This window comes from Nomascus leucogenys, chromosome 17 (genome assembly GCF_006542625.1).
Source record: "Nomascus leucogenys isolate Asia chromosome 17, Asia_NLE_v1, whole genome shotgun sequence".
NCBI lineage: Eukaryota > Metazoa > Chordata > Mammalia > Primates > Hylobatidae > Nomascus > Nomascus leucogenys.
The window spans coordinates 81,745,079-81,757,632 of NC_044397.1; the positions used below are offsets into that span (position 1 = coordinate 81,745,079).

The 12,554-nt window shown below is 44.3% G+C and overlaps 1 protein-coding gene and 1 non-coding gene across 3 annotated transcripts in view; one reads left to right on the top strand and one right to left on the bottom strand.

The window, feature by feature from the left end:
* The window catches only part of IGF2BP3 (insulin like growth factor 2 mRNA binding protein 3), a 159,974-nt gene that overhangs the window by 12,363 nt on the left and 135,057 nt on the right, over nt 1-12,554 (top strand). The window lies entirely within an intron of this gene.
* On the bottom strand, nt 8,226-8,290 carry LOC115831034. The gene has a single exon (XR_004026584.1). It is a non-coding gene; the product is annotated as a U7 small nuclear RNA (small nuclear RNA).

Genomic DNA, 12,554 nt, shown 5'->3' on the forward strand with positions numbered 1-12,554 from the left:
ATTTTTCTCCTTGAGATTCAGATGGGGAAGCTGGATGGAGGTAAATAGATTTGATGGTGATAACAGAAACATGGAAGATCTTTGTTCTCTTTTGGGATGTGGATTCAAGTAATAATCTGTGGGTGGTGTGTTTTTAATTTACAATGAGCATGTATTACCTTTTTTGTTCAGATACAACATAGATACAACAGATTGTATAAATATTAAACAGGTTGATAATTTTTACATATGTGCACATTCAGATTAATTCAAAATACATAAAATGTGAAAAATGTTTTTCAATCCTCACTCTCTCTAGTAGTTCCCAGGGCTTACTTACTGAATATATTTTCTTTTTTTTTTGAGACAGAGTCTCGCTGTCGCCCAGGCTGGAGTACAATGGCGCAATCTCTGCTCACTGCAGGCTCCGCCCCCCCGGGGTTCACGCCATTCTCCTGCCTCAGCCTCCCGAGTAGCTGGGACTACAGGTGCCCGCCACCTCGCCCGGCTAATTTTTTCTTTTTTTGTATTTTTAGTAGAGACGGGGTTTCACTGTGTTAGCCAGGATGGTCTCGATCTCCTGACCTCGTGATCCGCCCGCCTCGGCCTCCCAAAGTGCTGGGATTACAGGCGTGAGCCACCGCGCCTGGCCTACTGAATATATTTTCTAGAAGCTCTATGCATGTGTCCACAAACATCTTTGAATATAATAATGAAATCATACTGTTTATAATTTGTGCTTTTACTAAATAATGTATCCTGAAGAATCTTCAATGTAGGTACAGATAGTTCTCTTTTTTAACCAACAGATGCATTGTTCAGCATAGGTGTGCAATAATTTAGCCATCCTTTTCATAGTAACTTTATTCAAGTGTACCTACGTGTATGCCATCAGACTTCTTGTTGAGAAGCTTTTAAATTTTAAAAAAAAAATTGGTCTTGGTCTCGCCCAGGCTGGAGTGCAGTGGCGCGATCTCTGCTCACTGAAACCTCTGCCTGCCGGGTTCAAGGGATTCTCATGCTTCAGCCTCCTGAGCAGCTGGGATTACAGGTGTGTGCCACCACGCCTGGCTAATTTTTGTATTTTTTGGTAGAGACGGAGTTTTGCCATGTTGGCCAGGCTGGTCTCGAACTCCTGAGCTCAAGTGATCCTCCTGCCTTAGCCTCCCAAAGTGCTGGGAGTACCTGAGTGAGTCATTGCACCCAGCACCTGGTTGAGAATTTTTATGACATAAATTATTAAACTGGGAATTGTTATGTCACAAGATGTGGACATTTAAATTTGAAAGCTCTCTGAAAAACCTAAAACTAAATTTCTTCTTTGTTTTTGTTTTTTGAGACAGAGTCTTGCTCTGTCGACTGGGCTGGAGTGCAGTGGCACGATCTTGGCTCAGTGCAACCTCTGCCTCCTGGATTCAAGGGATTCTCCTACCTCAGCCTCCCGAGTAGCTGCGACTACAGGCGTGTGCCACTACGCCCAGCTAATTTTTGTATTTTTAGTAGAGACGGGTTTTCACCATGTTGGTTGGCCAAGATGGTCTGGATCTCTTGACCTCGTGATCCCCTCGCCGTGGCCTCCCACAGTGCTGGGATTACGGGTGTGAGCCACTGCGCCCGGCCTCAAAACTAAATTTCTTATGTTGACATGATTCGTTATAAGTTTGACAACAAAGAGCTTCTTTCAATGAAGCGTGCAGTGAGACCGTTTGATTAAGAAATCTCATGAAACATGGAGGACCACATAATTGTAGGAACACACTCTTCTACCATGGATGTGCTATCTCTGACAAGTCTTTGCCCATTTCATTTGTGCCCCTTGTATATAAAAATTAAGTAAAAAGCTGTAAAGATGGAGTTCTGATACCTTATAGCTAAGATGTCTAGGACTCATGCTCTCCCGTACTTAGCACCTTACATTTTGCATCCCACCTCAGAAACTAACAGTAGTTTCTTGCGGAGGAAACTTCAAGAAGGTCCACATTTTGAGAAGGAATTTGATTAAGAATTAGCTTCCAAAAGAAGGTGCTTCTCAGCTTTTGGTCCTAGCAGGGCAGATAATGAGAGAATCTAGTTAAGAGAACCTGTGGTAATAGTGGTTAAAAAAAAAAAAAAAATGCTGGTTGAGAAGTGACTGAGCTCTCCCCAGATGTGTTTTTTTTTTTTTTTCCAGCTGGTTTTGCAAAAAATGGAGAAGCTCTCGCTTTTTCTTTGGAGAGTAAGTACAGTTGAAATTTTTAGTTTCTGTATTTCTTGTATGCGAGTTTACCTATTTTTGCATTTTTTGAGTTTCTGAAATGACTTAATATCTTATGTAAATTTTTAGTTTAACAAACATAGATTAAGTGCCTGTGCTCATAGTTGATTCTATGCTAGGTTTCAGGGGCTAGAAAGAAGAGTAAGACCCGGCCGGGCGCGGTGGCTCATGCCTGTAATCCCAGCACTTTCGGAGCCCGAGGCGGATGGATCACGAGATCAGGAGATCGAGACCATCCTGGCTAATACAGTGAAACCCCGTCTCTACTAAAAATACAAAAAATTGGCCGGGCACGGTGGCTCACGCTTGTAATCCCAGCACTTTGGGAGGCCGAGGCGGGCGGATCACGAGGTCAGGAGATCGAGACCACGGTGAAACCCCGTCTCTACTAAAAAATATAAAAAATTAGCCGGGCGTGGTGGCGGGCGCCTGTAGTCCCAGCTACTCGGAGAGGCTGAGGCAGGAGAATGGCGTGAACCCGGGAGGCGGAGCTTGCAGTGAGCCGAGACGGCGCCACTGCACTCCAGCCTGGGCGACAAAGCGACACTCTGTCTCAAAAAAAAAAAAATACAAAAAATTAGCCGGGCGTTGTGGCGGGCGCCTGTAGTCCCAGCTACTCAGGAGGCTGAGGCGGGAGAGTGGCTCGAATCCGGGAGGCGGAGCTTGCAGTGAGTCGAGATTGCGCCACCGCACTCCAGCCTGGGCAACAGAGGGAGACTCAGTCTCCAAAAATAAAATAAAATAAAATAAAGGTAGTAAGACCCTTGTCCTGAAGAAAGACATGGAGTACAGTGGCTTTCACTTTGTTCTGTCTGATTCCTGGGTGGCAGTCTTTTTATTTTTCAACAGTAATAGTGGCTCACTGTGGCAGTGATCTTAAAGGTGGGTTAAAATCTCTCCAAGTAAAGAGAAGTTGTGAATATGTCATAGGGTATATGTGAGATGCCCCAGAAACATAGGAGGAGGGGGCATTATTAGGCTTAGCCTGGTTGTTACCAGTGAGAAATACATTCAGAGAGGAATGTGAAAATAGGCAGAGGCAAATAACCGTGTGCACCCAGGAGGGAAGAGGCAGAAGGGACAGCAGGAGCCACGTCATGTAAGTGTGAAACATCCTGGGGTGTGTGTGGGAACTATACAAGCTGTTTGAGATTAAAGAGGCTGGAGTGTGAGGCAGAATGGTGATTGAGGCTGAGCGGAGAGGGCAGCTAGAGCAGCCTGCATGCATGATGGAGTGACTGCATTATTCTCATTCTTCATGTGTTTAACTTTAGGAGCTAAGTAGTTCATGCCATTTAGCAAATGCTGATTTGGGATTATCATGGAAGACTGATGCCTAGGTTAATTTTGGAAAATGCTCACCAGAGATCCCATTGAACTTTTTTTTTGCCTCTTCAGTACTTCATAAGCATGGGACTGGCTATGCTCACAAAACATTTCATGGAGTTCACAGCTGTTCTTAGGATATCCTCTGAGAGGGTAATTAAGGCAAATTGTGATACAGGACTAGGAATCTTATAATAAGGTTGACTGAGCCCATGTTATTTTTTTAAGGTTAGCTGTGGCAAGACAATCAATGGTGCTGGTTAAAGCTCCTGGTATTATATGATTTTTGTTAAAGACATCCCAAGTGATGTAATGAACCTTTGGAGAAAAATGTGATAGACATTTCTGTGTGCACGTACTACCACCTAAAGTTGGGGACAGCAGTACAGCACAGTGGTAGGGTGGGCCAGTGGCATCTTGCTTGGAGTTACACAGGCCTCAGTAGGAACCTTTGTTTAGCCCTGTGATCTTGTGCAAACTGATTAAACTCTGAGATTTCTGTTTTTAAAATCTGTAAATGAGGGTAATAAGACCTATTGCAGAGGGTTGTTGGGAATTAAATGATAATGTCTGTAAAGGACTTCTTGGATTATCTGGTACTAAAGTGATACTGTCTCACTAATAAGTTTGTGTATTTACCATGTGGCAGTGGAAAATGAGGGATGGATGTGCCTATTCCTGTATGACCCCATGGTTTATGGTTTATGTTTCATATATACAGAGACATAGGAGTGTTTCACATTTCTTTGTAAAATATGGGTTATGCACTGTGAATAAGTTAAGAATTGTTGCTTTATATCTAGGTGCATGGATCTTAGAATCCCTAAAATGTGTTTAGTTATGGAATTATCTTAAGAGAGATCATACTTAAAGGAAATAATAGACCAGGAGATGAATTCCTAATTCCAAAGAGGTAGAAACAGTTTAAAAATGAACGAAGGATGAGAAGTGGCAGTTCAGAAGGGGATAGCTGAAGAGTCAATCTGTGTACAAAAAGATACCCAATCTAGGCTGGGCACGGTGGTTCATGCCTGTAATCCCAGCACTTGGGGAGACCAAGGTGGGTGAATCGCTTGAGCTCAGGAGTTTGAGACCAGCCTGGGCAACATGGCGAAACCCCGTCCCTGCAAAAAATAACAAAAATTAACCAGGCATGGTGGTGCGTGCCTGTAGTCCCAGTTAACCGGGGGGCTGAGGCGGGGGGATGGCTTGAGCCCAGGTTTGCACCACTGCATTCCAAGCTGGGCGATAGAGTGAGATCCTGTTTCAAAGAACAACAACAGCAAAACAAAAAAACACCCTAATCTAACTAGTTATTAGGGAAGTGCCAACTGTAATGACATTTTCTGCCTATGAGGTTGGAGAAAAATGAATAAGATTGGCTGTATCTGGTGTTGGCAAGGTTGTGGAGGCATGGCCACTCATATAGCTAAAGAGTAAATTGGCAAAGACTTCTTGGCACGCTATTTGGCAGTATCTATTAGAACTTAAAATGAGAATACCTTTCAACTAAGTGTCATGGAAAACAACCCAGTCCTCATGGCTTTGTGTAATCTGTAAGCACAGTTTTAATCAGCAATATTGTACAATATTGTAAAAGAGCTCCATCCAAATCGCCAAGCAGGAATTGGTAAAAAGGATCTCTAGTAGGTGGGAGTCTGTAAAACACAGAATTCTTAGTTTATACTATATTAAACGTCACATTTTAACTGTATTGTACAGATAATCCGAAACTAACACTATTGTCTACTTTTCAAGCAAAAAAGATCTCTAGCTCTAATTTTACTGTTTGGGACATTTTGCAATTGCCTATCTTTGAGTTGTAGAAGGGGAATTTTTGTAAAGGAAGACAATACTGAGAGTCCTTCCTTTTTTCTTCTTGTTTAAAAGTGCTTTAAGGCCGAGGTGTTTGGCTCATGCTTGTGATTCCAGCACTTTGGGAGACCATCCTGTTTTTTTGTTTGTTTGTTTGAGACAGTCTTGCTCTGTCACCCAGGCTGAAGTGCAGTGGCGCGATCTCGGCTCACTGCAACCTTCTGCTCGCTACAACCTCTGCCTGCCGGGTAAGGGATTCTCGCGCCTCAGCCTCCCGAGTAGCTGGGATTACAGGCTGGTGCCACCGTACCCAGCTAATTTTTGTATTTTTAGTAGAGACAGGGGATTCACCATGTTGACCAGGCTGGTCTTGAACTCCTGACCTCAAGTGATCTGCCTGCCTCAGCCTCCTAAAATGCTGGGTATACAGGAGTGAGCCACTGCGCCTGGTGAACCCGTGGTTTTTTTTTTTTTTTTTTTTTTTTTTTTTTTTTTTGAGACGGAGTCTAGCTCTGTCACCAGGCTGGATTGCAGTGGCATGATCTCGGCTCACTACAACCTCCACCTCTCAGGTTCAAGCGATTCTCCTGCCTCGGCCTCCAGAGTAGCTGGGACTACAGGTGTGCACCACCATGCCCAGCTAATTTTTGTATTTTTGGTAGAGATGGGATTTCGCCATGTTGGCCAGGATGGTCTCGATCTTCTGACCTCATTATCCGCCTGCCTCGGCCTCCCAAAGTGCTGGGATTATAGGTGTGAGCCACTGCGCCCGGCCCCACTCCCCCCCCCTTTTTTTTTTTTTGAGATGAGTCTCACACTGTTGCCCAGGCTGGAGTGCAATGGCACGATCTCGGCTCACTGCAACCTCTGCCTCCTGGGTTCAAGTGATTCTCTTGCCTCAGCCTCCTGAGTAGCTGGGATTACAGGTGCCCGCCACATGGCCCAGCTAATTTTTTGTATTTTTAATAGAGATGGAGTTTCACCATGTCGGCCAGGCTGGTCTTGAACTCCCGACCTCGTGATTCACCCGTCTTAGCCTCCCAAAGTGTTAGGATTACAGGTGTGAGCCACCACGCCTGGTGGAACCCATGTTTAAAGGGAAAGAATAAGCACTTTAAAATAATGTTCAACTATTTGTAACTTTGAGGCATGTTTAATGCCTTTCTCCATAACAGCAATTTCACTTGTAGTATTGTATTACAAAGACATAGTTGGCAAAAAGACATGTGTTTTTTCCGTATTGTTTAATAGTTAAAAATAGGAAATAACCTAAATGGCCATCAAAATAAAACATACCCTATTCTGGCCAGGTGTGGTGGCTCACACCCGTAATTCCAGCACTTGGGGAGGCCGAGGCAGGCAGATCACGAGGTTAGGAGATTGAGACCGTCCTGGCTAACACGGTGAAACCCCATCTCTACTAAAAACAAAAAATTAGGTGGGCGTGGTGGCGGGTGCCTGTAGTCCCAGCTACTCAGGAGGCTGAGGCAAGAGGATGGCGTGGACCCAGGAGGCAGAGCTTGCAGTGAGCTGATATCACGCCACTGTGCTCCAGCCTTGGTGACAGTGGGAGACTCTGTCTCAAAAAAAAAAAAAAATACCCTATTCTAACCATATATTCCTTTTTTTTTTTTTCTTGCTCTGTCACCCAGGCTGGAGTGCAGTGGTATAATCTTGGTTCACTGCAGCCTCTGCCTCCCGTGTTCAAGTGATTCTCCTGCCTTAGCTTCCTGAGTAGCTGAGATTATAGGCGCCTGCCACCATACCAGGCTAATTTTTGTATTTTTAGTAGGACAGGGTTTCACCACATTGGCCAGGCTGGTCTCGAGCTCCTGACCTCAAATGATCTGCTTGCCTTGGCCTCTGAAAGTGTTGTGATTACAGGCGTGAACCACCGTGCCCAGCCCTAACAATATATTATGTGGCGTATTTTGTAGCAGTTATAAGGAATGATAGAGGTTTGTTTTGTTTTGTTTTGTTTTTGAGATGGAGGTTAGCTATTGTTGCTCAAGGTGGAGTTCAATGGTGCAATCTCGTCTCACTGCAACCTCCACCTCCTGGGTTCAAGCGATTCTCCTGCCTCAGCCTCCTGGAATGATAGAGGTTTTATAAAAAACCCATTACATGTTAATATAAAATTTTAAATAAAAAACTCTTTTTTGAGACAGTCTTGCTCTGGCACCCAGGCTGGAGTGCAGTGATGCAATCTCAGCTCACTGCAGCCCCCGCTTCTGGGTTCAAGCGATTCTCCTGCCTCAGCTTCCCGAGTAGCTGGGACTACAGGCGTGCACCACCACGCCTGACTAGTTTTTGTATTTCTAGTAGAGACTAGGTTTCACCATGTTGGCTGTTCCCAAACCCCTGACCTCAAGTGATCCGCCCACCTCAGCCTCCCAAAGTACTGGGATTAGAGGCATGAGCCACCGTGTCCGGCCCTAAAACACTCTTATAAAAGAGAACTGTTTTTCATTTTTGTAAGTTTCTTTGGCCTAAGAGGCAACTGGAAACTGGTAACCACTACTGCATTCAGTTTGTTGTCACGTATTGCTTTGATTGAAGTATATGAAGAAGATCCAGCCACATATAGATATGTAGTTAGAAAAGGAAGGGAGTATAAATAATTACAGATATTCTTTGGTCCTATATCAAAATATGACAAGTGGTAGTTAAAAAAAAAAATTCCTTTTTAAATTTAAATTGAGGCAGGATCTCACTGTGTTGTGCAGATTGGTCTTGAACTCCTGGGCTTCAAGTGATCCTTGTGCCTTGGCCTCCCCAAAGTGTTGGGATTACAGGCGTGAGCCACTGCACCCAGCTACAAGTGGTAGCTTTTTTGCGGAGGTGCGGGGGTGGGGGCTTACTGGTAAAGACCGGAAAACCACCTGCTGGACAAATTCTAAAAGAGCTGTAACACCAAGTGGTAGTTTTTTTAAAGTCTAGTTTCAACGTGGAATCTGAAATCATATCAGTGAATTTTTTTTGTACTTGTTACAAAAAAAGAATCCATTGATTCTCTTATACTTTGAAAGGATCTTTATCCACGAGGATTGGGAGGCTGTCAAAGCTCATTGGTAATAGATAGAAGTTTTTCAAAATACTACTTTTTACTTAAAAGCTCAAATTTAGTCATTTGGCAACAGATACTTCAGGAAAATCATTTTACCTGAAGTGACAGACTCATTTTATTCCTTTTTGAGAAAGTATCTGCCAGATACTCAAGCTTTTAAGTAACTACATTTTGCTTGTAGTTCTTCAGGTAGAAACGGTGCTTGACTGGTTCGTCTTGCAACTCAAACAACTGCATAGTGCTCTTTGTGCAGACAACCAGGATAGGTAGCAGAAGTGCTTTATGCATACTTCCCTTTTCTTCATACAGATCATAAAAGGATGTATACTGAAGGATTGAGATTAGGACATTTTTAAACAGTTTGCATAATTCTTTGCTGCAAATGCCAGAGAAGAATACAGTGACTACTAGTACAGTTCGGTGCCACTGCGTTGCTTCATGCTAAGGACCAGCAGCTTTACTCATCATTGCTTTTGCTCTATCAGTGCAAATACAACACAGCAGAAAAGGCAAATAACATCTTAGTGTTATTAGGAAAATAGTATTAACTTCTTGGACCTCCTAAAACTGTGTCAGGGATTCTTTATACCATACTTTGAGAATGGTTGCTCCACTCTAATGTATGGTTTGAAATTAGATCAGGTGGCTGGGTTTGATGGCTCATGCCTGTAATCGCAGAACTTTGGGAGGCTGAGGTGGCCACATGGATCACTTGAGTTCGGGAGTTCGAGACCAGCCTGGCCAATAGAGTTAAACCACCCCCATCTCTACTAAAAATACAAAAAATGAGCCGGGTGTGGTAGCGCACACCTGTGGTCCCAGCTACTCAGGAGGCTGAGGCACGAGAATCTCTTGAGCCTGGGAGACGGAGGTTTGCAGAGACCCAAGATTGCGCCACTGCACTCCAGCCAGGGCGACAGAGTAAGACTCTCTCAAAAAAAAAAAAAAAAAAAAAAAAAAAAAAAAAAATTGTACCAGGTATTTTTTTTTTTTTTTTCAGACGGAGTCTCGCTCTGTTCCAGGCTGGAGTGCAGTGGTGCAATCTCGGCTCACTGCAAGCTCCGCCTCCCGGTTTCAGGCCATTCTCCTGCCTCAGCCTCCTGAGTAGCTGGAACTACAGACGCCCACCACCACGCCCAACTAATTTTTTGTATTTTTAGTAGAGACGGGGTTTCACCGTGTTAGCCAGGATGGTCTTGATATCTTGACCTCGTGATCTGCCCACCTCGGTCTCCCAAAGTGCTGGGATTACAGGCGTGAGCCACCGCGCCCAGCCTGTATCAGGTATTCTGGTGAATATGTATTTACATCATAACAAGAGCAAGTGAGGATTTTATGCAATTCCATGGCATATTAGCCTCGATAGGGAAGTCAGTTTGGAAAAAAAAAAGATAATAAATCGGTATAGGAAGAGAAGCAAATGAAAAAATGCCAAATTCTAAACAAAAAGAAGAAAAATCTAAGTGTATGAAAGATAAAATATTGCCAGGTGTGATGTCTCACGCTTGTAATCCCAGCACTTTGGGAAACTGCAGCCCGGGGGATTGCTTGAGCCCAGGAGTTCAAGACCAGGCTGGGTGGCTGGATGCAGTGGCTCACGCCTGTAATTCCAGCACTTTGGGAGGCCAAGGCGGGCAGATACCTTGAGGTCAGGAGATCGAGACCAGCTTGACCAACATGGTGAAACCCCATCTCTACTAAAAATACAAAAGAATTAGCCAGGTGTGGTGTTGTGGCCTGTGGTCCCAGCTCCTCAGGAGGCTGAGGCATGAGAATCGTTTGAACCCAGGAGGTGGAGGCTGCACTGAGCCGAGATCAGGTCAGTGCACTCCAGCCTGGGTGATAGAATGAGACTCTGCCTCAAAAACAAAAAACAAAAAAACAAAAAAACCAGCCTGGGCAACATAGTGAGACCCCCATCTCTACAAAAAATAAAAATTTAGCTGAGTGTGATGGTGCATGCCTGTAGTCCCAGCTACTTGGGAGGCTGAGGTGGGAGGATTGCTTGAGCCCAGTGAGCTGCAGTGAGCTGTGATTGTGCTACTGCCCTCTAGCCTGAGCAACAGAGTGAGACCCTGTCTCTAAAATGTATTTTTGAAAAGATAAGTATTTAGAATAAATAGTTAAGGACTGCTGAAAACAAATACACATGAGGAGGATGAAATGAATTTGGACATCTGGGCATCTACCAATACACTTAAGTTCTTCAAACTGAAGTGAACCCTACATGTTGACACCAGGTTGTGCCTAAGGAAATGAATAGCATTTGTTTCCTTCTGTTATTCCTAAAACTTTAACAAAATCTAATAATGATTTCAGGACCCCATCAACATTTCTTCTGACAGTTTACATTTTGAGGCTGGAACCTTGTGGTCACTCACTGTATTTTTAAGGATGACCAAATGGAGAGTCCAGCCTCTGACATGTTTCAGACAGCTTTCCTTGCCCTGGGTAAATATTAGTTAAATGTAGAAAATAACTGGCTGACTTTTATCACTGGATAGGTTCTTGTCTTTTTTTATTTTTATTTTTGAGCCAGGCTTGCTCTGTCACTCAGGCTGGAGAGCAGTGCTGTGACCATGGCTCACTGCAACTCGAACTCCTGGACTCAAGGGATCCTCCCACCTCAGTCTCCTGAGTAGCCGAGTCTACAGGCACACACCATCATGCCTGGCTAATTTTTAAATTTTATTTGTAGAATCAGGAGCTCACTGTTTTGACCAGCCTGGTCTCGAACTCCTGAGCTCAGGTAGATCTGCCTGCCAAATTCCAGCCTCCCCAAGTGCTGAGATTGCTGGTGTGAGTCCCTATGCCCAGCCTGTTTGGTTTCTTTTAATCTGGGACAGTTCCTTGGTCTTCATTTTTTGTTGTTGTTGTTGTTGTTGTTGTTTTCCGAGACAGAGTCTTGCTCTGTTGTCTAGGCTGGAGTGCAGTGGTGGGATCTCGGCTCACTGCAACCTCCGCACCCAGATTGAAGCAATTCTCATTCCTCAGCCTCCCGAGTAGCTGGGATTACAGGCACACACCCCATGCCTGGCTAATTTTTTTGTATTTTTAGTAGAGACGGGGTTTTACCATGTTGGCCAGGCTGGTGTCAAACTCCTGGCCCCAAGTGATCTGCCTGCCTTGGCCTCCTAAGTGCTGGGATTACAGGCATGAGTGACCTGTAATCCTTCATTTGATTTAATGACTTTCCTGGTTTTGAGGAGTATAAGCTAGTTTTTTGTTTGTTTATTTTGTGGAATGCCCCTCAATATGGGTTTATCTGATGTCTCCCATGGTTAGCATCAGGTGAGGCTTTGTGTGTGTGTGTGTATGTGTGTCAGAGTCTCACTCTGTCGACCAGGCTGGAGTTCAGTGGTGCGATCTCGGCTCACAGCAACCTCTGCCTCCCAGGTTCAAGCGATTCTCCCTCAGCCTCCCAAGTAGCTGGGATTACAGGTGCCCACCACCGCACTTCACTAATTTTTTGTGTTTTTGGTAGAGACGAGGTTTCACCATGTTGGGCAGGCTGGTCTTGAACTCCTGACCTCAAGTGATCATCCTGCCTCAGCCTCCCAAAGTGCTAGGATTACAGGCGTGAGCCACCGTGCCTGGCACCAGGTGAGGCATTTTTGATGGAATTCCTCAGAAGTGATATCGCTTTCAGTGCACCTCATCTAGAGGCACATGGTGTTTGTTGATTTTTGTTTCAGTAGTGGTGGTAACTTTGACCAATTGGTTAAGTAGTGTCTGCCAGGCTTCTTCAGGGTAAAGTTACTATTTTTTTCTTTTGTAATAAGAACTTCGTGGGGAGATATTTTGAGACAATGTAAAGATTCTGTCTCTCAATACTTTCACTAATTTTAGCACCCATTGATGATTCTTGTCAGCAACTGTCACTGCTACTATAGTGGCTGTCAAATGGTGGCTTTCTACTTCTGTTTATTTTTTCTATGTTTATTATTTGTTTTTTATTTTGTTTAAGATGGAGTCTTGCTCTGTCGCCCAGGCAGCAGTGCAGTGGTGCGATCTGGGCTCACTGCCACCTCTGCCTCCTGGGCTCAAGTGATTCTCCTGCCTCCCGAATAGTTGGGATTACAGGTGCCTGCCACCATGCCCGGCTAATTTTTT